Source organism: Protopterus annectens, chromosome 12.part0 (genome assembly GCF_019279795.1).
Source record: "Protopterus annectens isolate FY-2018-M chromosome 12.part0, PAN1.0, whole genome shotgun sequence".
Classification (NCBI taxonomy): Eukaryota; Metazoa; Chordata; order Ceratodontiformes; family Protopteridae; genus Protopterus; species Protopterus annectens.
In genome coordinates this window covers 1,389,977,664-1,390,002,959 of record NC_056746.1, presented here as the reverse complement: position 1 = coordinate 1,390,002,959, position 25,296 = coordinate 1,389,977,664, and the positions used below count along the sequence as shown (strand labels likewise).

Below are 25,296 nucleotides of genomic sequence, written 5' to 3'. Positions count from 1 at the left end.
AACGATTCTAGAATGTGCTGTGTGGGATTATCTCTATAATCTAATGGCGCACTGGCATATTCAGTCTAAACCTGTTTCATTTCAGTCACTGCTTTGTTGGTTGCTTTATAAATATTACAGAAAAAGGTCCCAAGACAAGGAAGCCAAACCCACAGCCCAATAGTGACCAAGTTTAGGTTGTCTGTATATTATTTAAACTATGAAACACAAATAAAAAAAATAGAATGGTTTTAAAAGGAAGATAAGTTCAATATCAACAATTAATAAGTATCCGTAAACCACCACGTATAGCTTTTTTTCATTTTTGGTATGCACATAGCAATCTTGCATGCAGGGCTTCTGGGACTAGAGGTATAAACCCTGCAGCCAGATACTAGATAACATAATTTTTAAACTGGGGCTCTTTCAAAACTTTAGTTGTGCCCTTTTCCAGAATGCAATCTCTGTAGATTTGACAATGAACTCTTTACCATTTAGTGCTTCAAGGTAAGAAAGCCTGGGAGGCGGAGCCTGAATGGCCAACTGAGAGCAGCATAATTTCAGAGCTCCATAAACTATTTAAAAATACAGAGAAATTTAATTTTTTTTCTCAAAAAATATCAAAGATATATAGATGAACAATTAAACTATATAAATAGTAATTTTGGTGGATTTCTATAAATATTTTCGTGTCAGAAAACTTGGAGATTTTATCAACTTTTGGAAATGAGCAATTCAAGGAATTCTCACCCTGATGCAACTTTAAAGAAAAAACTACAACTAATGACAAATACCTTACAAGAACTGTCTTTGAAGATGGATGACTTTAAAGAAAACTTGGAAAATCTTAAAATGAACTGCCAGAAACAGACTGATGTTTTTAAACATCTGTTACATCATCAGACAAAAATAACAAGCATAGAGACTACCTTAAATGACATTGAAGGGAGGCTTAAAGAAGAAACCCCAAAAGAGTGTCTTCTTAAACAAAATACTTGGCTACTTAACAAGGTGGATGATCTGGAAAACAGAGAAAGGAGAACTAACATCAGGATCTTCGGGCTACCTGAAAAAACTGAAGGTGAGGACATTATTTCATTTTTAACATCTTGCATTCCTGATCTTTTAGACCTAAAAGAAGGTTTCTCTTATGGTATTGAAAGAGCTCATAGAGCTCTAGGGAAACCTGCTTCTAATTCAACAAATATTCCTCCCAGATTAATAGTCATAAAATTTTTATCATACCTGAACAAAAAATTAGTTTTAAAACTGCATGCAGAAAATCAGTTCTAAAATATAATCAGAACCTGATAAGGTTTGACAATATTCCTCCAGAGTAATAGAGCAAAGGAAAAAGGTTTGGCCATTAATAAAGGTGCTTAAACAAAATAATATTAAGGCACAAATTGTCTTCCCTGCCAAGATAAAAAGCTTCCATGCTAATGAAATGAGAACTTTTAATGAGTTAGAAGAAGCTTCTTCATTTATAAAGAATAACTTTTAGTTATGTACTTACCATAACGATAGATGTATGGGATCCATCTCGCCTACATTCTTGACAGATGGGCTCAGAGCCGAGAATCGGCTCCGACTCGGCCGATACTAAAGCACTAAGTCTCTCAATGGCTGGGCCAACCCCCTATCCCAGGATGCACCTCACCCAATCCCCCAGATCTTGTTTGCCCCACAATAACTCATTCACAAGCACCAATCCAACCAGAAAAACGTATGGCAGGAGAGAGAAAAAAACAATACTTCCTAGAGACCAACACAACAGAGTTTCCTCCAGATCCAACAGGTAGGGGGAAGGAGGGCGGGTATGTAAGAATGTAGGCGAGATGGATCCCATACATCTATCGTTATGGTAAGTACATAACTAAAAGATGCAGTGTGATCCTATCTCGCCTACATTCTTGACAGATGGGACAGCGTCCCTAGCACCTTGATCCTGGGAGGCTCAGTGGAAGACACTCCAGAGCATTGTGGAACCAAAGGACGCTACATCCAATTTATAATGAGAAATAAAGGTATGTGGAGAAGCCCAAGTGGCTGCCGCACATATCTCATCCACAGACAGTCTGGCATGGAAGGCCACTGAAGTTGCCATAGCCCTAGTAGAATGAGCTCTAACTGGAAACGGAAGATCCCTCCCTGTTGATGCATAAATAAATGAAACAGCATCCCTGATCCATCTGGAAATAGTGGACTTGGCTACTGCTTTGCCAATTTTGTTGTCCGCAAAGGCCACAAACAGCTGGTCTGACTTCCTGTGCTGTTGTGTCCTGTCTAAATAAAACCTCAGTTATGCACATCCAGCTGATGGAGTCTGTATTCTGCCTCGCTTGAAAAATTTGGAAAGAAAGCTGGTAGTTCTATCGATTGTTGCAGACAAAGAGCAGAAGAAACCTTAGGAAGGAATGAGGTGTTCAACTGTAGGGAGACTCTATCCTTATGAAAGATCAGATAAGGAGCTTTGACAGAGAGGGCTTGAATCTCTGAAACCCTTCTGGCTGATGTAATAGCTACCAAGAAGGCGGTCTTCCAAGATAAGAACTTTATGTCACAAGCGGCCACCGGCTCGAAGGGAGGAGACGTCAAGGCTCCTAGAACCACATTGAGATCCCATAGCATACAGGTTGTGACACCGGGGGGGTGAAGTAACCAAGCTCCCTTGAGGAAGGCCTTGCACAATTTATGACTCATGAGCGTGGGCTCAAAGGCTACATGGTAGTTAGAAATTGCTGCCAATTGGACTTTAAGGGTGGAGACAGTGGAACCCTGTTGAAAAAGTGTTGCCAGAAAATCTAGTACTGCCGAAACTGGGGCAGTCAGGTGGTCAAGGTTGTGCTGCTGGGCCCAAACAGCAAACCTCTTCCATTTATTGGAATATAACACCGTAGTGGAAGCCCTGTGGGAAGAAGACATTATCCGGACCACCTGCGGTGAGAGGATATGCTGTCTGACTAAGGTCGGAAGTGGAGCAGCCAAGCCGCTAGCTTGAGAGTCTGCAGAGAAGGATGGGGCTGACACGACTGCAGGGTCAGGAGGTCTGGAATTGGATCCAGAATCCAAGGACCCTCTGCCGCATACTTCCGGAGGAAGGGAAACCAAACTTGGTGGGGCCAGTGTGGCGCAATCAGAATCATGCTGCTTCCCAAACGGATCACCTTCTGAATCACCTTTGGTAGTAGAGGGACCAGAGGGAAGGCGTAGAGCAGACCGGAGGGCCAATTGTGGACTAGAGTGTCCCTGGGTGACTCCCCTGGAGGAGGAATCAGGGAGAAGAAGCCAGTGCACTTCGCATTCCAGAGGCTGGCAAAAAGGTCGCAGCAGGGAAATCCCCACTCATAGAAGATAAGAGCCGCTACTTGGTTGTTCAGGGACCACTCATGAGGCATCAGAATAACTCTGCTCAGCCTGTCTGCTATCACATTGGACTTCCCCAGAATGTGCGTTGCTACCAGAAACCTCTGGGAGGCGATTGCCCATTGCCACACTCTCATGGCTTCCCTGCACAGGGGGTAAGACTTGGTTCCTCCCTGCTTGTTTAGGTACCAGACCACTGACATATTGTCTGAGAATACTGCGATGGTACCCTTTGGAAGAGAGGAGTGCAATGCCTGTAACACTAGGAGCACTGCCCTCATTTCCAGCACATTGATGTGCAAGTGGGTTTTGTGATCCTGCCACGTGCCCTGGACCATCCTGCCCAGATAATGCCCCTCCCCTATCTGGGAGGTGTCCGTGGTCACTGTGGCAATGGGAGGGGGGGACAGAATGACTTCTCTTGGTTCAGGTTGGAGGGGAGGAGCCACCAACGAAGATCCCGCCGGCAGGCTTCTGTAATGAGAATCGGATGGGATAGTGGCAGCTCTTGGTATGACCACTGGGTCGATAGAAGCCATTGGAGAACTCGCATATGCAGTCTTGCCAGAGGGACCAGAACAATGGAAGCAGCCATCGATCCTAAAAGCTGAAGAATCATCCTGGCTGGGGTTTTCCGTCGAGGCAGCAAGGATAGCACTTGGTACTGTAAGAGCTTTATCCTCTGTTGGCAGAAATGCTCGCATCTCTACAGAGTCTAGCTCTATGCCTATAAAGGCAACACACTGTGATGGCAGCAATACAGACTTTTCCCAGTTGAATGTGATTCCTAACCAATGAACCAACTGGATGGTGGCACACACGGCTCAAGTGAGGAGATGCCTGGTGGGGGCAGAGAGGAGCCAGTCATCTAGATACGGAAACACCTGGAATCCCAGATGTCTCAGGTGAGCCATCACCACTGCCAGACATTTGGTAAACACCCTGGGGGCTGTGGTGAGACCAAAGGGCAGGGTCCAGAACTGAAAGTGACTGGTTCCCAGGCAGAAGCATAAATGAACCCTGGACGCTGGGTTTATCTTGATATGATAGTAAGCGTCCTTGAGGTCGATGGAGCACATCCATACTCCTTTTACCAGCAACGTGTAAATAGACTGTAACGTGACCATCCGGAACTTGGACATTTTTACGAAGTGGTTTAGGCGGCTGAGGTCCAGAATGGGTCTCAAGTCTCCTGTTTTTTTGGGCACCAAAAATAACCTTGAGTAAGTTCCTAATCTGGCCTGGTCTGCGGGGACTGGCTGGATGACTCCCTTTTCGAGCAGCTTTGCAACCTCTATAGCTGCTTGATCCCGCTGACTGGGTGGTATGTCCGGGATTCTCCTTGATGGTGGAGGGGGACAGATAAAGGGAATGGTATAACCTCTGGTGATGATACGAAGCACCCACTGATCCTGGGTGATGGAACCTCAGGTCCTTAGATGCTCTGAAAATCGACCCCCGACTGGCTCCGGAGATGTACAGTCGGGCAGTCCCTCAGGGACGCTGGAAAGAGGAACCATGTCAATTTAGGGACCCATCATCCATCATCAAGGTAGTCCGGGACTTGCAGAATCATCCGGTCCGATTGTGTGCTTCCTCTTGCACAATTTTTTTTCAGGGGGCTCTTCAGGCAAGGACTCTGAATGCTCCTTGGAAAAGGGGGGACCACGCATGGAGGAATCCTCAGGCCCCGGAGCCGCACTGTCCGAAGATATGGGGGCACCAGAAGCTCTAGTCGCCCTGTCTAGGGAAGGAGTCACAGATTCCGGTGAAGTCACGAGAGATTTGTCCAGCGCACTCCTCATCACCTCGAAGGTGGGCCCACTAGAATCTGAGGAAAGACCCGCCTGCGAGACCATGACCGGTGTCGGGATCCCCCTAGCTGAGGCACCAAGTGGGAGACTCGGGGCTGAAACCAGAGGCCCCGACAAATCCCCCTCGGGCTCAGCAGAGGACCCCCGAGAGCTGCAAACCTTGGAAGGAACAGAAAGGGTTGGAGTTGAAGACGGTGCCGACAGACTAGCAGAGGGACTCGGAACCGTCTCAGGGGCTTCACCCGACTCTGTGATGACACCACGGTTGTCGGGGGAGGAAGCAACGGTATCGAAAAGGCTGGCTCCGGCCCTTGGGCTGGAACAGAAAATAATTTGGATAAGACAGGTGACTGGAGGAGCCTCTGGACCACCCTATCTAGATCCGAATCTGAAAGTCTGGAGGACCTGGAGAAAACAGACGGGGGCTGAGAAACTCTTCCTATCAGCTCCGAGATAACGCTCTAATGTCAACTCCTGATCGGCTCCAGAGAAATCGGAGCCGAGGAAGACTCGACCAGAACCGAGATCCCCTTTGGCTCCGACAGTCCAGGAGCCGACGAAACCGACCCTGGAGCCGAAACTCTCACCAGTGGCTCCGAAACCAATGGAGCCGAGGCAAACTCGGTTTTGAAGTTCCTATCCTGCGGTTCCAAGACTAATGGAGCCGAGGAAGGAGACCGAGACCTAGATCTTTTCTCCTGCGTCTCCGAGACCAATGGAGCCGAGGGAGAAGACTCCGACATGGATCCTTTATCCTGTGGCTCTGAAACCAGTGGAGCCGAGGAAGAGGACACAATTTGGTTCTTTTTTCAGGTTGCTCCAACGGACTTATCGGAGCCGAGGACTTCTTTTTCCTAGGTTTCGAGGAGGGAGATGAAATTGCTTCCTCAAAGACTGGTTTCATCAAACCTTTTAAAATCAACTTGTTTTTCCTCTCCTGTAACACACGAGAGGAAAAGGCATGGCAAACACTGCAAGATTCTTGCAAGTGTTTTGCCCCTAAGCAATAAACACAGATAGCATGGCCATCTGTCAAAGACATTTTATAACCACATTTTGAACATTTTTTGAAGCCTGACGGCTTATGCTCTCTTTCTTTACCAGACATAACTGCCCACTCACTCAACACAAGAAGGGAGGGAGGGAGAGCTCTGACTAAAAATTTTTACAAGTGATAGGGCCAAGGCCCTCTAACTTAAAACGGGCCTAGCCCGCCAAACACAGGGAATCACACAACAAAGAGAAAACAACACAATCAGCCACAATGGTAGAAAAATAGCTATTAAAATAGCTGTTTGGTAATGAAATTTTAAATCTAATAGCAAAAATGACCCTAAAAGGCCAAAAAAGAAGGGTACTTAGCCACAGCCAAGTCAAGACCATGTCGTTATTTCAGAAGCAGCAAACGAGATCTGGGGGATTGGGCGAGGTGCATCCTGGGATAGGGGGTTGGCCCAGCCAGTGAGAGACTTAGTGGTTTAGTATTGGCCAAGTCAGAGCCAATTCTTGGCTCCGAGCCCATCTGTCAAGAATGTAGGCGAGATAGGATCACACTACATCAAGGTGGTTTCTATCCCAGAAGATATGGATTGGCTATCACCTTCCCTGAAGAGAACAAAATAAACAAATTCTTGGACTGATGTTAAAAAGAAAAAACAAAAGACTGATTCTAAAATAGCTGTTCCTGCTAAATCTTTCAAAGCTTCCACCATGATATGAATTGTCACTAGTAACTGTACAAAATGGGAATCTATTTCTTACATGACTTTGAAACAAATGAGTTACTCCAATTTAATCATCAGAACATTTATTATTTGTTTTTCAAGATGCTGAAGATTCATGTGAAAAACTTGCATAAATACAGGTAGGACAAGTTGAAGTAATATACTTCTCTGGAGGTAGATAAAGATCTGTACCATTAATATAATACATTTCCATGGTAAAAGGAAAAGAAAGACATATATGGTTTCATTTTTAAGTTTTCATTCTTATTGATTGGTTTATTCATATGGTTTATTTAATGTTTTACGTAATTAACATGGTTAAATATTGGATTTTATTGAGTCTTAGATGTTTCTGGTTGCTTTATATTGTGTCTCACACATTAATACTGCCTAGTTGGACAGGGCCCGAGATGGCTGTATGTGCATTGTTAGTGAATGCTTTCGATATTTTCTCTTACTTCTCTTATTTTTCCCTTCTGCCCACGTCATTCAAAAAAGGAGGGAAAGCTGGCACTGGTATAAGTACAATGTGAAGTTTTTCATACTTGCAATAACTCATGAGCACACTAGATATTGTATCTCGCTGGTTTCTTGCCAGATCTTGAATATCGCCTTGATTGCCATGGTAACAAGAAACAATGATGTCAACCTTAACGGCTTTCTGAGACTTTCTAAAGTGAGTTCAGTTGGCTAAAATGTTCATATTAATATGAGAAACACTGTTTCTAATAGCCCAATTTTTTATATACATAAACGCTACATGAATAAACTGCATAGAGTAACATTTACTGTCATGAAGGGCTTTTCAACATTAAAACTGAAATAACAGGTTATCAGCAGTACAAAATAGCATAGCACTGGCAGAGAAAGAAGAGAAGAGGGGAGGGGAAATGAGGGGGCAGGGGAAGAAGAGGAAGGGGAAAAAAAAGAAGAAAAGAATGCAAGCTTGCTACATAGTTTCAAGTATTGCTTTGTTCCGCCATTCAGTGTGTCACTGATTTATTTCATTGGAAAGCCTAACAGAAAATGAGACAATCACGTTTCTTTTAAGTATAAATAATTCAAATCCGTATGATATTAATACATAAAAACATGCCTCTTAGCTGACTAAAGAGTGCAGACTATCCGAATCTCAGTTTTGTGTTTCTGACCTGTTTCGTAAGGGAACTAATTACTAGGAATTGATGTTGGTGGATGGTAACGGCCAATTCAGTTTCAGACTTTTTTTGCATAACATACATGCACAAGAATTGGTTGACTTATTGAATTTCAGAGTTTTGGAGGTGATGTTTAGAATCTAGATATGTTGTACCCTTCTGTATCTCATTAATTTAGGCTGTATAGAATGGTTATACCTTCTGCACATCCGAACCTCATTCTAGTCGCACACTCTACATTCGGAGCACATTTTCATATAATATAACCTAGAAGATTTGAATTGCCAAAAGGAAAATATGTAATTAACTGGATTTTCAACAAGGATATGTCCCCAACAGCTCAGCTATTTAGTTATCTTACAAAGCAACATAATAAATAGTGGAAGCAGAGAATAACATTGCAAACGTTCACTCACAATTTCTACTACTTGCTACTCTAGCCTTTATTAAGCATGCTCACTTATACTAAATGAAATAAACTCTCTTTATATAGAATAAAACTAAAGAAGCCAGAACTATACTATTCAATGGAAGGAGAGGAGAGAAGAAAAAAATAAAATAATTTTAAATGATTTTTGTTCTCCCCTATCTTCTATCATACTTTAAAGTGAAGCGCTAGCAGAGAGTTAAATGCATTCGCCAGTAAAGATCGAACATATTTCCTAACTGTTTCTAAACCTTTGTCATAAAACAGCCTTGTATTTCAAAAAGTACTGATTTGGGGCAAACTGCTGAGGATTATAGACAGACAGAAAGGACAGATATTTCAGATTCCTAATTACAGATCCGAATAACTTCAGGTACAAGTAAGTAGCTAAATATCAGAATTGTTTAACAATGTAAACGGACAATAGAGGTATGACATGCACACGGACAATAGAGGTATGACTGCCGAATCCTACACAAATGCACTTTATAAGCACTTACACGAGTGCATGGATCATGCTATCCCTAACAGAACCAAGATGTTATCCTCCAAAAAAAGGAAGTAAATTTGGTGGTCCTCTGCCATAAACAAACTCTACAACAGAAGAAAGAAACTGTTGCAAAAAAGAGTAAAATCCCATGACTGGAGGAACTCCCTGGTCAACCTCAGTAAGAAGCTGAGATCCCTCATAAAATCCTCCAAAGCTAGTTACGAAAACAAAATTGCCACTGACTCTAAAGACAACCACAAAGCATTCTATAGCTATGTCAAGAATCTAAATGGGAACACTCAGATCTGCTCTGAGTTACAGCATAATGGCACTAAATATACAGAACCAACTGATATTGCCAACTTCCTAGCAGATAGGTTCAGTGCTAACTTTACCCCCCTCTCACCCCCTAGAGGGCCCATCTCTATACCGGAAGAATGCAAAGTTCCTATAATCACGGCTGCACAGGTAAAAAACACACTCTCCAACGCCAAGAACACAGCATCCATGGGACCTGACAATATCCCAGGCTGCATTCTACATGAACTACAGAATGAACTGGGACCCTACCTAAGCACCATGTTCAATCATAGCCTCACCTCAGGCTTTGTACCCACTGAATGGTGCACCGCGACAGTTATCCCACTCCACAAAGGGGAGCCACGATGGACCCCGGGAACTACTGCCCCATTAGCCTGACGAGCCTGGTCTGCAAGGCCATGGAACGTGTCATCATGGAACTCATAAACAAAGACATTGGTAATCTCCAAACTCTGGACCCTACTCAGTTTGGATTTGTAAAAGGCAGATCATGTCTCCTAAACCTGATTGACTTCTTTGAAGCAGTCACCAAAGCCATAGATGAGGGTAAAATGGTTCACACAGCTTATCTAGATCTCGCCAAGACTTTCAACACCATCCCCCACTCTGGAATTATAGATAAGCTCACTAAACTATGTATAAATCCCTGTGTCACAAGATGGGTTGCCAACTGGCTCATGGACAGAACCCACACTGTGAAAGTAGCGGATTCCAAATACGACATCAGACCAGTGACAAGTGGAGTACCACAGGGTTCAGTCCTGGGTCCTCTCCTCTACTTCTCTGAAGTGCAGGCCAACACAGAAGGTCTTTGGCTAACAAAGTTTGCAGATGACTGCAAACTAGGAGCCATAATCGAAACTCCTAACGATGTGGACAAACTACAAAAGGGCCTCACTGAGACAGATACCTGGTGTCAAAGCCATGGCCTGAAGCTCAATGCCAAAAAGTGTATTGTCATCCCCTTTGGTAAAAACTCTGTACCCATGAACTACCACATAGCTGGTAGTCTACTTAATGCCGAAAATGTGATAAGAGACCTTGGGACACAGGTGGACAGTAGTCTCTCCTTTGATAATCACATCACCACAGTGGTCAAGAAATCCTTCTACATGGCTCATCTCATCACAAAAGGATTCTCATCCAGAAAAAAAGAGGTCATTGTTCCCCTCTACACATCACTCATTAGACCCATTATAGAGTACAATGCCCCTTTTGGTATGTACCTCACAAGACATCTACAACAACTGGAAAGACCACAGAAATACCTCACAAAGAGGATTACTGGCCTCAAACAGATGCCCTATGCAGACCGTCTCAAAAAGCTACAGCTTTACTCCATCGCATATCGCCTACTCAGGGACGATCTCTGCCTAACATACAAAGCCATGTCAAACTCAGAGCTGTTGGACATGCTCCACTTAAAGAAATCCCAATCCCTCCGAGCTACACGCTCTAGGGACCTTAACCTTGTCACCACAATAAACAGAACATGCTGGAGGGATAGATTCCTGTCCCAGAGACTTCCCATACTCTGGAACAGACTACCTATCTATGTCAAACAGAGCTCCTCATTAGCACTCTTCAAGAAAAATCTTGATGATTGGATGGAAAATGGGAAATTCACCCCGGGGATCACTTCTGTGGCTCTGCTCGACAGGGGCAGAGGAAAATAATTTTCTTGGGTGGCTAAAGCCAGGGTACATTTTTTGGCTAGGCTTGTATTGTATTGTATTGGCTTGTAGGCCAACAGCCTAGTACCTACCTATGAACCTATGAACCTATAAAATGTAGCAAGAAGTTATATAGCTTAGGGTAACACTTCTAGGCAAATATGAATAAAAATACATGGTTTGAGAACAATAATCATCAGATACTATTACATTTTGGTACCCTTGTAATCATTGCATTATGATACCAGCAGAACTATATGAACATTTTTGGATGTATGTTAACGTACTGTTTTAAACAACCTGTTACTACTTTTAGATTCATTAGTTATAAATACAAACTGTTTATTCTACTTTCATGTAATGATTTGTACCAAAAAGGATCAAAGAGAACATACCGTGTTCTCAGGGAATAAATAATAACACATTTAAAGCACAATACATTTAGTAACTTAAAAGCAACAAATAAAATGCAAACTTATGTTTTGTTTCGGTAAAAACAACAAATAAAATGCAAGCTTATGTTTTGTTTGGAGCTTAATAATTAAAACCATCTCCTTGAAAGTAAAAGGTGTTATCAGAAAGTATTATGCTATACTACATAGAAGATTAGCATCTAGTTATTTTATTATAATAAACATTTGAAATGTAATGGAAAAGAGTTAGAGATATTTTGGAAGAGACTGTTTTAAATAGTAACTAAATTTAACTGAAAGAACCTGAGGTATCTGGAAAAAAGAGATGGCACATTGTTTTCAAAATGATATTTACATAAGACATTGGAGTATGCATGTCCTCCCCGTGGTCGAGTGATGTAAAAGACATGCATGTAGGTGCATGCGTGAATGGGTGTGCCTTCCTTGAAGGTTGGGTATCGAGCTGGCAACTCGGCACCGTAAAAATCTGCTGCCAATCATTAGCGGACTGGAGTTCTGCTGTGGCGACCCCTAATCAGGAAAAGCCGAAAGAGTTTACTATTTACATAAGACATTGTTAATCCATACATTACATATTTACAAATATGAAGAGACAATACAAAACTTTGTCTAGTTAAAGTGATTATTACTGTAATGCAATCTCTTTGTCCAAATTTTCAGTAATTGGAATATCGACACTATCCCTTTGAACAATGTCTATTATTGTAATGTATTATTTTTATATTTAAAAAAAAATAAAGAGGCATGAGAGGATAGAGGGAAAAGGAAAGGTGAAAATGTTTATTTATTGTGATGTATTACATACATGTTGGTTTTATTAAGATTTAAAGTAGCTTACAATCTTCTGAAACGTCTAAGTTTAATTGAATATTATTTTATCAATTATTGTTCCTCTACAAATGAACTATTGCAGTTAAAATATCAAACAAATTAATATAAAATTGGCATACGAGGGATGGAACGGAAGAGAGTAGAAGAGTGGAAGTGGGGAGGGGATGGAGGGGAGAAAGGAAGCAGGGAGGGGATGGAGGGGAGATGAAGAAGGAGGGATGGAGGGAGAGAAGAAGAAGGAGGGATGGAGGGAGAGAAGAAGAAGAAGGGAAGAAAACAAGTGAAGGGAAAAAAAATGAAAAGGAAGGAAGGGATGGAAATGAATGAGGACAGGTAAAAACAAGAAGCGAAGAAGACTGCAAAGCATATAAACCATATACTTAAGAAACTGTTGCACTGTGTAGTATTATAAATTATATAAATGCTTTGTAACTTAATATGTTAATTAGATTACACTTATCTACATCACTCTTTGAATACTATTATGACTATAATGAGTTTTGTTTGCCTGCAGTATTTAAATATTAATTATTAATTAGATGAGTTCATATAGTCATAAGTCTATACATAAGACGATCATAGGAAGTAAGCCATCATACAACTAAGAAAATGACTAAAAAGCTAGAATGGATAGATAAATTCTTTAACACAATCTAGTTATTTTTAATAATAAATTAAATATAATGACCAAAGAAAAGCGGCAACCTCCTTCAAAACAAAACCAAAACTGTACAAGGAAGGAATGCCAAGGAGAAGCGGTCCAAAGATAGAAACGTTTAATGCACAAATTAAATGAACGCTGTTACAAAATCATGCGTTTTCGTCCTCCATGGACTTCATCAGATACAATATGCTTAAAAACAGTTAACTCTTATATATACATGCCTTTACCCCAACCAATCATAAATTCCATTCAATTAAATAATTAGTAAATTAATTAAGTTTAAAACTCATAAATTTAACTAATATAATTCATAAAAACTTGTTAATATAATTTATTGTAATATTTTAAAATACTAAAATATAAATATATTCTACTATTTCAAATTTGTACTAAGTAATTGTTGCATGAAAAAACCTCATTGTGAATACAATGATTTTTGGTAAATAGATGTAATGCCACCTAGTGGCCATATGGATAGCTGTTATTCCTTACTTGCCTTCAATTTTAGAAGTGGCTGAATTGAAATATATTCGTTCAAACCTGGATCTTTATTTGCTTCAAGAAATAATTGCCACCATAACTCTCTGTAACCAATACTTTCTTCCCAGGGCCCTCCCCTCAATTCTTTTTTAATTTGTTCCAGGACAAAGAATCTAAATTTATGTTCCTCACATATTATGGTGTGCCTATAAAGTGCATTCGTCCCCTTACACTTTTTTATATCGTACATATGTTCATATATACGTCTCCTCATAGTTCTTTCCGTTTTTCCGACGTAAAATGATGTGCATGTAATGCACATAGCCAGGTACACCAATCCCCTGGACTCACAATTGAAATAACCTTTGCCATTTATCCAGAGCTGTCTACGTACTAAAAAAACTCTTTCTTTATTTAAAATGTATTCACATTGGTTGCAGGAACCACATTTAAATGTACCTGTCCTGCCCGAATTAGATCTATCACCTACCTTACTTGTTTTGTTGTTCCCTTTCTCCAAGATGTGTTTAATGTTTTCTGGATTTCTGAACACAACTCTGGGGGGTATCCCTGAAAGTCCTTTTAAATCTGTCAATAAATTGAACTTCCCCCATTCCTTTTGAAACACCTCTTTTACCTTTATATTTAAAGCGTTATATTCCAACACTAGGGCTTGTTGGAAACTTGTCCCATTTTGATTGGTAATGTTTTGTTCTATTTCTTTTACCCCTTTTATTGGTTTGAATCTTCCCTTCCTACCTACCAGTACTTCTTCTTTTATTTTTTCGACAAAATCTTTGGGGTAACCCCTTTCCAAAAACATACCACTCAACAGCTCACATTCTGTTTCAAAATCAGAGTCCAAGCTGGACATTCTTGAACCCCTGACCAGTTGCCCCTTCACCAAATTTTTCTTACACAAAATGGGGTGCCCACTATCAAAGTGCAAAAAAGAATTAACATAGGACTTCTTCCTAAATACCCTAGTTTCAAAAGATGTTTCTCTTTTCATAATCTCCACATCTAAATATGAAATCTTGTCATATGATGAGGTGTAAGTAAATTTAAGGAAGTCGGTAGTTTGCCCTATGTATGTAATAAATTCTTCAAGTTTTCATTGCTTCCTTCCAAAAAATTATAATATCATCTAAAAACCTCTTGTACAAAGTACAGTTACAAAAATACTCAGATTTGAAAATATATCTTTCCTCCCAGTTTGCAAGTACCAAGTTTGCGAAAGTAGGCAAACTGCTCATCGCTACCCCTTGAATCTGTTGAAAATATTCCCCTTTATATAACAAGAAATTATTCCTTAATATCATGTCCATTAAGCTGGTACTTACTATTTTGTCATCAAGTGTAAGTTTACCGTCCCCATATACTTCCTCTTCAAACATCAACATTCCTTCCTCATAGGGAATTGACCCAAAAAGATCCACAACATCAATCGTCACAAAGGTTATCTCCTTATCAAAAACCTCTGGCACTAAACTTCTCAAAAGGTCCCATGAATCCTTAAGTATATTGTCTTTGTTTGTCCAAATGTGCTTAACTTTCACGTCTACAAACCTGGCAAGTGGTGTAGTTTTTGAACCACTTGCCGAAACAATGGGTCTGAGGGGTGGGTTTGATTCATCTTTATGTATTTTTGGTATACCGAATATAATGGGGATCCTTGGTTTCTCTTATTTCAAAAATGCGAATGTTTTGGGGTCTATAATTTTTTCCATAATCATACCTTCCAGCTTAACGTCAATGTTCCTATAGGCCAAGTTAATTTCATTTCTTGAGACAACTTTATATCTGCTCTCATTCCTTAATATACTATTCATCCTACCTTCATAGTCAATAGCGTCCATGATAACAATTCCCCCTCCCTTGTCAGGTTTCATTACCCTAAGGCTCTCATCATATCTTAATTCTTCCAATCTATTCTTTTCATTAGTACCTAGGTTGTGTCTGTATCCTGATCTATGTTCAGCTTTCTTAATGGCTGCTTCCATCACCCTTTCAAAATTTTTTAATTGAGCATGGATGGGTGGGTTGTAAGTGGACCTATTTCTTAACAATCTCTGTTCTTGGGTTATTTGGTTCCTGTTCACAATTGTATTCATGTCCTCATTGGAAAATAAAATTTCAAGATTCATTTTCCTTAGGAAAATTTTCAAATCCAGTAGAGTTTGTGTTCTGTTACCCTTTACTTTCGGTATAAATTTAAAACCTTTTTCCAACAATGTAAAATGTTCATTGCAAAGAACCAGGCTACTAAAATTATAAATGGTGAATCCATTTAAAGTGCATTTGTTACCTGAATAATTAATAAGTTGGGGTAATGATGGTAAGGGTGCTTCATTAACATTCCTTAATGATAGTTCCCCCTTTCTCTTAACCCCCCCCATCTTGGAAAATTTCCATTTTCCCTATTGTCCATTCCTATTTCCCCTTCATACCTTTCTAAGGGTGGGAAATCTTTATCATAATCATAACTAAATGTATTCCTTTCTTCGTTCCTATATGTAAACTTTCTTCCTCTACTATAGCCCTTAAAATTATTAACATTGTTAAAATTATTATTAAAATTATTGTTAAAATTGTTTTTCCTATTACTAAAATTTGTATTGTTTGGTTTGGGGTAACTGACTTCACTTTCGTAATCCCTAATGTCCCTTCTTAATTTGTCCATTTTCCTTTCAATCAATTCCTTACATTTACCATCTATTTCATCTTTTAATTTATCATACTTCTGTTTTTCCCCTTGTACTTCAAACATTAAATCATCCTTGATGTGTGCGTCAATAATATTGATCTGTTCGTACAACATTTCCAAATTCCTCACATTCTCATCAATAATACATTTGATAATCTCAAGACCACAATTATTAAACACATCTATTAACTTTTTATGAAACAATGACCCTATTTGCACGTTATTAGGGTACTTCCATGTCCGTAACCCTTTCGGCACTATTTTACGCTGTAAACACTCATTTAGATATTTGTTTTCAATAATAATTGGAGTATGCATGTCCTCCCCGTGGTCGAGTGATGTAAAAGACATGCATGTAGGTGCATGCGTGAATGGGTGTGCCTTCCTTGAAGGTTGCGTATCGAGCTGGCAACTCGGCACCGTAAAAATCTGCTGCCAATCATTAGCGGACTGGAGTTCTGCTGTGGCGACCCCTAATCAGGAAAAGCCGAAAGAGTTTACTATTTACATAAGACATTGTTAATCCATACATTACATATTTACAAATATGAAGAGACAATACAAAACTTTGTCTAGTTAAAGTGATTATTACTGTAATGCAATCTCTTTGTCCAAACTTTCAGTAATTGGAATATCGATACTATCCCTTTGAACAATGTCTATTATTGTAATGTATTATTTTTATATTTAAAAAAATAAAGAGGCATGAGAGGGTAGAGGGAAAAGGAAAGGTGAAAATGTTTATTTATTGTGATGTATTACATACATGTTGGTTTTATTAAGATTTAAAGTAGCTTACAATCTTCTGAAACGTCTAAGTTTAATTGAATATTATTTTATCAATTATTGTTCCTCTACAAATGAACTATTGCAGTTAAAATATCAAACAAATTAATATAAAATTGGCATACGAGGGATGGAACGGAAGAGAGTAGAAGAGTGGAAGTGGGGAGGGGATGGAGGGGAGAAAGGAAGCAGGGAGGGGATGGAGGGGAGAGAAGAAGAAGGGAGGGGATGGAGGGGAGAGAAGAAGATGGGAGGGGATGGAGGGGAGAGAAGAAGAAGAAGGGAAGAAAACAAGTGAAGGGAAAAAAAATGAAAAGGAAGGAAGGGATGGAAATGAATGAGGACAGGTAAAAACAAGAAGCGAAGAAGACTGCAAAGCATATAAACCATATACTTAAGAAACTGTTGCACTGTGTAGTATTATAAATTATATAAATGCTTTGTAACTTAATATGTTAATTAGATTACACTTATCTACATCACTCTTTGAATACTATTATGACTATAATGAGTTTTGTTTGCCTGCAGTATTTAAATATTAATTATTAATTAGATGAGTTCATATAGTCATAAGTCTATACATAAGACGATCATAGGAAGTAAGCCATCATACAACTAAGAAAATGACTAAAAAGCTAGAATGGATAGATAAATTCTTTAACACAATCTAGTTATTTTTAATAATAAATTAAATATAATGACAATCTAATCTGACACGATTTAAATATAATCAGTATGTAAAATGTTTTCTTACAAATTGAGAATTCCATTTAGGCATTTATATATCAGGCATTTTACAACTTTATAAGATTTCTGATTATATTCACAAGATAATATTTCCTGGTATGTTATGTTCCTTAGAATACTAAATTTATTTCTTATAAATTATTCTCCCTAAAATACTTTATATTATGGAGATCAATGTTTCTGATTGTTAAAGGTATGAGGGATAATCTAACAGACCTATGTGTATCTGTTGGATTAGGAATGAATTTCATTCCATGTTTAGTATGGGATTTTGTTCAATTTATATTTGTTATTCTTAATCTTTTATTACTTAAGTTTTTTTTCCAAGCCTGGCTCAATGTATATCTTATATGTAGCTATTATCAACACAATATTCAATATTATCAGAGTAAATTTCTTAATAGAAACAAACATAAGAAAAAAAAAAGTAATATCCTAACAACAATTTGAAATGGATTTAACATTGTTATCTTTAAACACTAATGGCCTAAATAATCCTAGGAAAAGATCTAATTTATTGAACTATCTATAATTAAACAAAGCACAAGTAGTTTTCCTTCAGGAAACACATTTTAAAATAAATGATAGATATGTATGGAATCCTAATGAATATACGGTATTAGCTCAATCTTCATATAAGTCAAAGACAAGAACAGTAACAAGTCTATGGAAAAGGAATACCATCAGTCCACAAGTTATTCATAAATATGAAGACAAAGAGGGTCTTATAGCCTTGGTTATAGTTAAATTTAAAAATAGAATATGGACCCTAATTAATCTATATTGGTTTCCTGCTATTGGAACAGGAACTGCCAAAAAGCATTTAGACTTCATTACTAATAATTATAAAGGAAACCTAATAATAGGTGGGGGGGGGGTTTAACTGCATTTTAGACACTTCCAAAACTACTAATAAGAGACCTTTACGCATGTCCTATATAGCAAAATCTTTAAAATAATTGACTGAATCCTTTCATTTAATAGACACATTTAAATTGAAAGAAGATAAATCTGCATTATTCTCACACCAAGATTATAGATTTGGCACACAAACTAGAATAGATAAAATATCTGTTGGTCAGGATTTAAAAATCTGGTTTAGGAAAAAAAATCACTAATTTTTCAATAATCCCATGTCCTTTTTCAGACCATAACTCTCTAATTTTGAATTTCCAAAGTAAGTTTAAACCATTAACTTTTTCTTCTAGAATTCCATCATATATAACAAAAATTAAAGAATTTAAACCTAGGTGGTTGTCAGAACATCAGCTTTTCTTAGACATTAATTATGCAAAGGAAGTTGACATAGTCATGATATGGGATTCATTAAAAGCGTATATATTTGGGAAATCCCTTAGTTGGTACAAAAACAAAGTTAGAGAATGGAATTCAGAATTGCTTACAATGTAGACTTTTGTCAATGAAATCTGGGGAAATTCAAAACTCTCCAGAAATTAAAAAAAGAGGAATTAAATAAAAAATATAATGAAATTTTAACACACAAAACAAATTTAGCCCTAGAAAAGTTAAAAATAAACTCTTTTGCCACTTCCCCTAGACACTTACATAATTTATCTACAAGAGTTAAAATACATTTGAAAGTTAATAATATTAGTGACATTAATCATGAAAAGATGGGGAAAAGTTTCAGACATAGGAGATATTCTGGATGTATTCAGACATCATTATATTGAACATTTTAAAAACGGGAAAACACAATGATCAGTTAAATTTGAACACAATTTCTACATACATAAAAAATTTCCTGAAGAACTAAAAGTAGACTTACAAAGATCCATTTCTTATACAGAAATTACTGATAAGATAAAGGAAAGCAAAACTAATAAAGCTCCTGCAATAGATGGCATAATCACAGAGATATATAAACTCTTCCCCTCAAATATAATTTCCCTCTTTCATAAAACATTACTAGAAATCCAGTCACAAGCAGTAATAGCCCCATCCTGGAAATACTCATTAATTACCTCAATTCTAAAAGAAAATAAACCTGTGGATCATTGTGCCTCATATAGACCTATATAATTATTAAATAATGACTATAAGATAATTATGTCAATTTTAGCAAATAGAATGAAAATACCATTATCTAAAATAACAGATAATGCACAAAACTGGTTTATACACAATAGACATGCCCATGACAATATCAAAAGAATACTCACACTTATTGATTATTTAAACAGGGAAAATCAAGAAGCACTGATAATTGGATTAGATATTGAGAAAGCCTTTGATTCATTAAATTGGGAATATCTATTTAAAATCTTAATGTTATTCGAATTCCCCCCTTCATTTGTTCAACTATTAATGAATATATATATAAAAATAACTTAGCTTATATCAAATTAGGACCTTTCCCTTGGAATTTATTTCTATAACAAAAGGTACCAAACAAGGATGTCCCCTTTCACCTATTCTTTTTGCATTAGCTATTGAAATTTTTGCAATTTCATTACATAACACAAAAATAAGAGGGGTAGATATATATAATCAATATAACTCCAAAATAATGCTATTTGCTAACAATATACTTTTAACATTACCCAATTCCAAAGAAACTCTAGAGGAACTACATATACTAACTGAGAAATATTATATGACTTCAGGTCTTCACTTTACTAGATTAAAATCTATTTTTTTTCCTAAACCAGAGAAAAGAAATACAGCTTAAAGAGAATCATATCATAGAGAAACAAGTATCTACTTTAAATTATTTAGGAATTGTTCTGTGTAAAGATCTGAATGGGTTAATATTAACAAATTATAATAATATCATTAACACGATCAAAAACATAATTGAAAAATGGACTAAATTACTATTGACCCAATAACACTAGTTTATTAAAGTTTCTCTGGTCTCCTAAAAGAAATAGAGTAACATTAATTCATCATATTAGACCATGGGAAAAAGGCGGACTAAACTTTCCGGATATTGAATCATATATAAAGGCATCAATACTCAAATCTGTTATGGAATGGATAAATCCAAACTATTCTGCCAATTGGAAAGATTTATACACTGTTATATTAACAAATGATCTTACTTTAATAAAAAACATTTCAATTTTGAATAAAGCCAACATACCTTGGTACCTACTAAATATTAATATGCAATATAATATAACTAAACCAACAAAATCATTTTTAATTAATCACTATTTTAACTCATTTAGGAAATTCATTAATGGTAACATGGATTTAAAACTATGGTTTGATATTTTAACTCCATTCACCGTAACAAAAAAACTATCCTCACAAATTATATAGGTTCATAGGTTCATAGGTAGGTACTAGGCTATCTGCCATATGGCATTTATAAGCCTAGCCAGAATGTGTTGGTTTTTGCCACCCTTTTAGACTAGATTCCAGAGCATCTGTCCAGCAGGGCCATAAAAGTGATCCCAGGAGTAAATTTACGATTTTCCATCCACTCATCAAGATTTCTCTTGAAGAGGGTCAGCGAGGGGCACTGCCTAACATGAACCGAGATTCTATTCCAGAGCGAGGGAAGCCTCTGGGATATGAATCTATCCCTACAGCATGTCCTATTTATTGTTGTGCTGAGGTTTAAATCCATGGAGCGTGTAGCTCTAATGGATTTGGCTTTCTTGAGGTGGAGCATGTCCATCAAATTCCGGGTTAGACATGGCCTTGTATGTCAGGCAGAGATCGCCTCTGAGAAGGTGGTAAGCAACTGAGTAGAGCTGGAGTTTCTTTAGTCGAGCAGCATAGGGCATCTGTTTGAGGCCCACAATCCTCTTGGTGAGGTACTTTTGAGGTCTCTCTAGCTGTTGCAGGTATCGGGTAAGATACATCCCAAATGGGGCATTGTACTCAATTAAGGGCCTGATGAGCGATGAGTAGAGGGGCACAATGACCTCTCTTGATCTAGATGTGAACCCTTTTGTGATTAGGTGAAGGTTTTACTAACCACTTTGGCAATGTGATTGTCAAAGGAGAGGTTATTATCTACTTGGGTCCCCAGATCCTTAATTACTCCTTCTGTACTTAGTGGATTACCTCCTATGTGGTAGTTTGTGGGCACTTTGTTTTTCCCAAAAGGGATGACTATGCACTTTTTGGCATTTAGCTTGAGGCCATGGTTTTGACACCAGGTATCCGTCTCTGTAAGACCCTTCTGCAGAATGCTTATGTCGGTTGGAGAGTCAATTATGGTTCCCAGCTTGCAATCATCTGCGAACCTGGTCAGCCACAGTCCTCCCATGCTTGCCTGTACCTCAGAGAAGTATATACCAAACAAGAGGGGTCCCAGGACTGAGCCCTGTGGGACGCCAGTTGTAAAAGGTTTAGAGTCGGACATGGCACCCGCAACTCTGACCATGTGAGTTCTATCCCTGAGCCAGTTTGCAGCCCATCTTGTGACATATGGGTTGATATTTAAGCTGGTAAGCTTATTTATGATGCCAGAGTGGGGTATTGTGTCGAAGGCCTTTGCGAGGTCCAGGTAGGCTGTGTGGACTACCTTTCCCTCATCTATGGCTTTGGTAGCTATTTCAAAAAAGTCAACTAGGTTTAGGAGGCAATATCTGCCTTTAACAAAGCCGAATTGGGTAGGGTCCAGTATCTGGAGGTTCCAAATGTCTTTGTTTATGAGATCTATGATGATGCACTCCATAGCCTTGCAGACCAGGCTAGTCAGTCTTATGGGGCAATAGTTCCCGGGATCTGTTGTGGCGCCACCTTTGTGGAGCGGGATTACTGTTGCTTTACACCATTCTTTGGGTACATAACCTGTGGTAAGGCTGAGTTGGAACAGTGAGTTTATGTGAGGGTTTAGTTCTTTTTGGAGCTCATGTAAGATGCAGCCCGGGATACCATCCGGTCCCATTGATTCTGTGTTTTTTACTTTGGAAAGGGCTGCTTTCACCAGTGTGTCTGTTATGTCTGGGGGACTGCATTCTTCTGGGATAGACACAGGCCCTTTTGGGGGAAAGGGGGGTAAAGTTTGCACTGAACCTGTCCACCAGGATGTTGGCAATGTCAGTGGGTTCAGTGTATTTTGTGCCATTTTGCACCAGCTCAGAGCAGATCTGAGAGTTGCCACCCAGATTCTTGACATAGCTAAAGGACACCTTGTGATTATCTTTAGAGTCTTTGGTGATTTTTCTCTTGAAGTTAGCCTTCGATGATTTTATGATGGAGAAAAGTTTCTTGCTAATACTGATCAGGGATGCCTTCCCTTTTTGGGATTTTGCCCTATCATATAATAGTTTCCTCCTTCTGTTGTATAGCTTATTTATGGCTGGGAGCCACCAGACTGGTCTCCTGTTTTTCGGGGAGTGAGTCTTGGTTTTACTTGGGATGGCACGATCCATGCATTCCTGTAGGTGCTCATAGAGTGCATTTGTAAAGGATTCTGCAGTTTGAATAGCATTTTCCATTTGCCCGGGGGCTTTGAAACTTTCCACCTCAGTCTTGAGAAGTGTGAAGTTTGGTTTTGAGAGATTTTTCACAGTGGTTTCCTTTGGCTGGGGGTGGGGTCAGGATGTGGATGTCCATTGTGATTAGTTTGTGGTCTGATCTTACCAACAAGGGGTTTACCTCTGGTGTGGAAAAATGATCCCCCATGTTGGTGATGACCAGGTCCAATATGTTGTCCCCTCTTGTGGGAGTGGTGACCAGTTGTCCCATGGTGTTTGAGTTTATAAACTCCAGGAACCGTTGGGCAAAAGAGTTGGGACTTGAGTAGTTTTCCCAGTCAGTGTTTGGGTAGTTGAAATCCCCCAATATCATAGTGTTTGGTGAGACCTTCATATTCTCCAATGTTCTCAGGAATGCCGAATGGGGGTCCTGAGACAAGGTGGGTGATCTGTAGCAGGCTACAAACTGAAAAGCAGTTTTGCCCACTGTTAGTTGCACATGGAGGGTCTCCGATGCCTCGTGCAGTGCCACTAACCTGGAGATGTGGGTATCCTTGATGAAGTTGGATACTCCCCCGCCTTTAGTATTTCGGTCCAACTTCTGAGGCCAAAAAGTATGGTATGAGTTGAATCCTGGTAGTGCTGGGTTGCTCTCTAGAGCCTTGAACCAGGTTTCTGCTACTGCACAGATATCTATTTTCTCCATATTGAGGAGTGCCTCGAGTGTGTGCATCTTGAGGGTTAGACTTCTGGCATTGAGTAGCATTACCCTTAGTTTTTTGTTTCTGGTATTGTCTATGGAGGTGGGTTTGTCTTTTGAGCCTTGCCTAAGAAAGGCACTATGGGGGTGGCAAGAGCCTTAGCCAGTATTCGAAAACCTAAGGGTGACAGGTGCAAGCCATCCCTGGTGAAGCAACGTGGCTTGTCGAGCATGTCATCCCAGGCTGACAGACACTGGATCCCCTTTGAATGACACCAATAGCTTAGCCAATTGTTAAAATTGATCATTTTGTCTTTATACTGTGGCATCATTCTTGGTGAGGGCAATATGCTACTCAGGGTCAGGGTCATACCAGCCTGGGCTACATGAGCTCCTCTATGTATCTTTTCATGTAGTTCAGCGAGGTACATCTCAGGTCATTCACGCCAACATGGACAATGACAGAGTCATATTTGTACCTGCTGTGGAGTGACCTGAGTGCTTGTGTTATGTGGTGGATCCTGGCACCCGACAGGCAGCTTACCGTGACCTTCGCCTTGTTCACTCTGGTGAGCTGGCCATCAGCGTGCCTGACAATAGAGTCTCCTATTACTAGTGTATTAGGTGCATTATTTAGCCTTAAGGGCTGCTTCTGTGTGGCACACTGACTTTGTGAAGTATGTGATAAGTGAAGGTTGTTGTAGGGTAGTGGTTGCTTGGATGTCTGCTTTGGAGGTCTCTGCTGCTTGGCAGATTTTTATTTAGAGCCTCCGAGTATGTTTTTGTGAGTTTATGTGTAATGTTTGCTGATGCGATTGGTCTATGTGAGACTGGTTGTGTGGTGCGAGTGGTTTCCTTCTCCTCCTGACTGACTGTGCCAGTCTTGGTTTGAGAGAGCTCAGCCTCCAGTTTGGGTGTATAGTTGCATCTCTCACATACATTTGAGTTTGTTGGAAGGAGGAGAGGGTTGTCTTTGTACATAAGGCAAATGTAACATTGCCTCAAGATTCCCAGAATCACCAGCTGGACTGGAGACTATACCTGAAACTGCACTTTGGACATGCCTGGATAGTTAAAAAAATTGATTTATTGATTGTCCGGAATGGGCGAATAGGGAGCCTTGTACTTCTGGGTAGTAAAAGGGGGTGTAGTGCTATAGTTTTAGTGCTTACTGACATTTTTGAGCAAGTGCTGGGCTGTAGAAGGGAGGTAGAGTGCTTACTTTGAGAGTTAGACTAGTTTTAAGGGAAAAATTGAAGAGCAGACTTTGTGGAGCCGGGAATAGTTTAAAAAATAGCTTAAACTGCGCTGCGCAAAGTTGCACGATGCTGCACAGTGCGCAAAATCATGCAAAACCATGCAGATGTGGGTTTTAAGACAGGGAGCTTGGAAGAGATAGGAATTAGCCCAAAATGGCCAATAAGCTACTAGTTGCTGGGCTGAGACCACTCCTCCAGGGACAGATAGGCTGCTCAAAGCTCCCCACTCTCACTGGTGAACAGAGAAACTTCCTCCTATCCAAGTAAATAATTACTTCATGAGAACAAAATAATTTATTTTGCTGGCAACAATGCATTGGAGAACATAAAGTTCT

The 25,296-nt window shown here is 39.3% G+C and overlaps 1 protein-coding gene across 4 annotated transcripts in view; it reads right to left on the bottom strand.

Annotated features, from left to right (window-relative positions):
* The window catches only part of LOC122817233 (collagen alpha-1(XIV) chain-like), a 950,064-nt gene that overhangs the window by 369,418 nt on the left and 555,350 nt on the right, over positions 1–25,296 (bottom strand). The gene's annotated exons all lie outside the window — the stretch shown is intronic.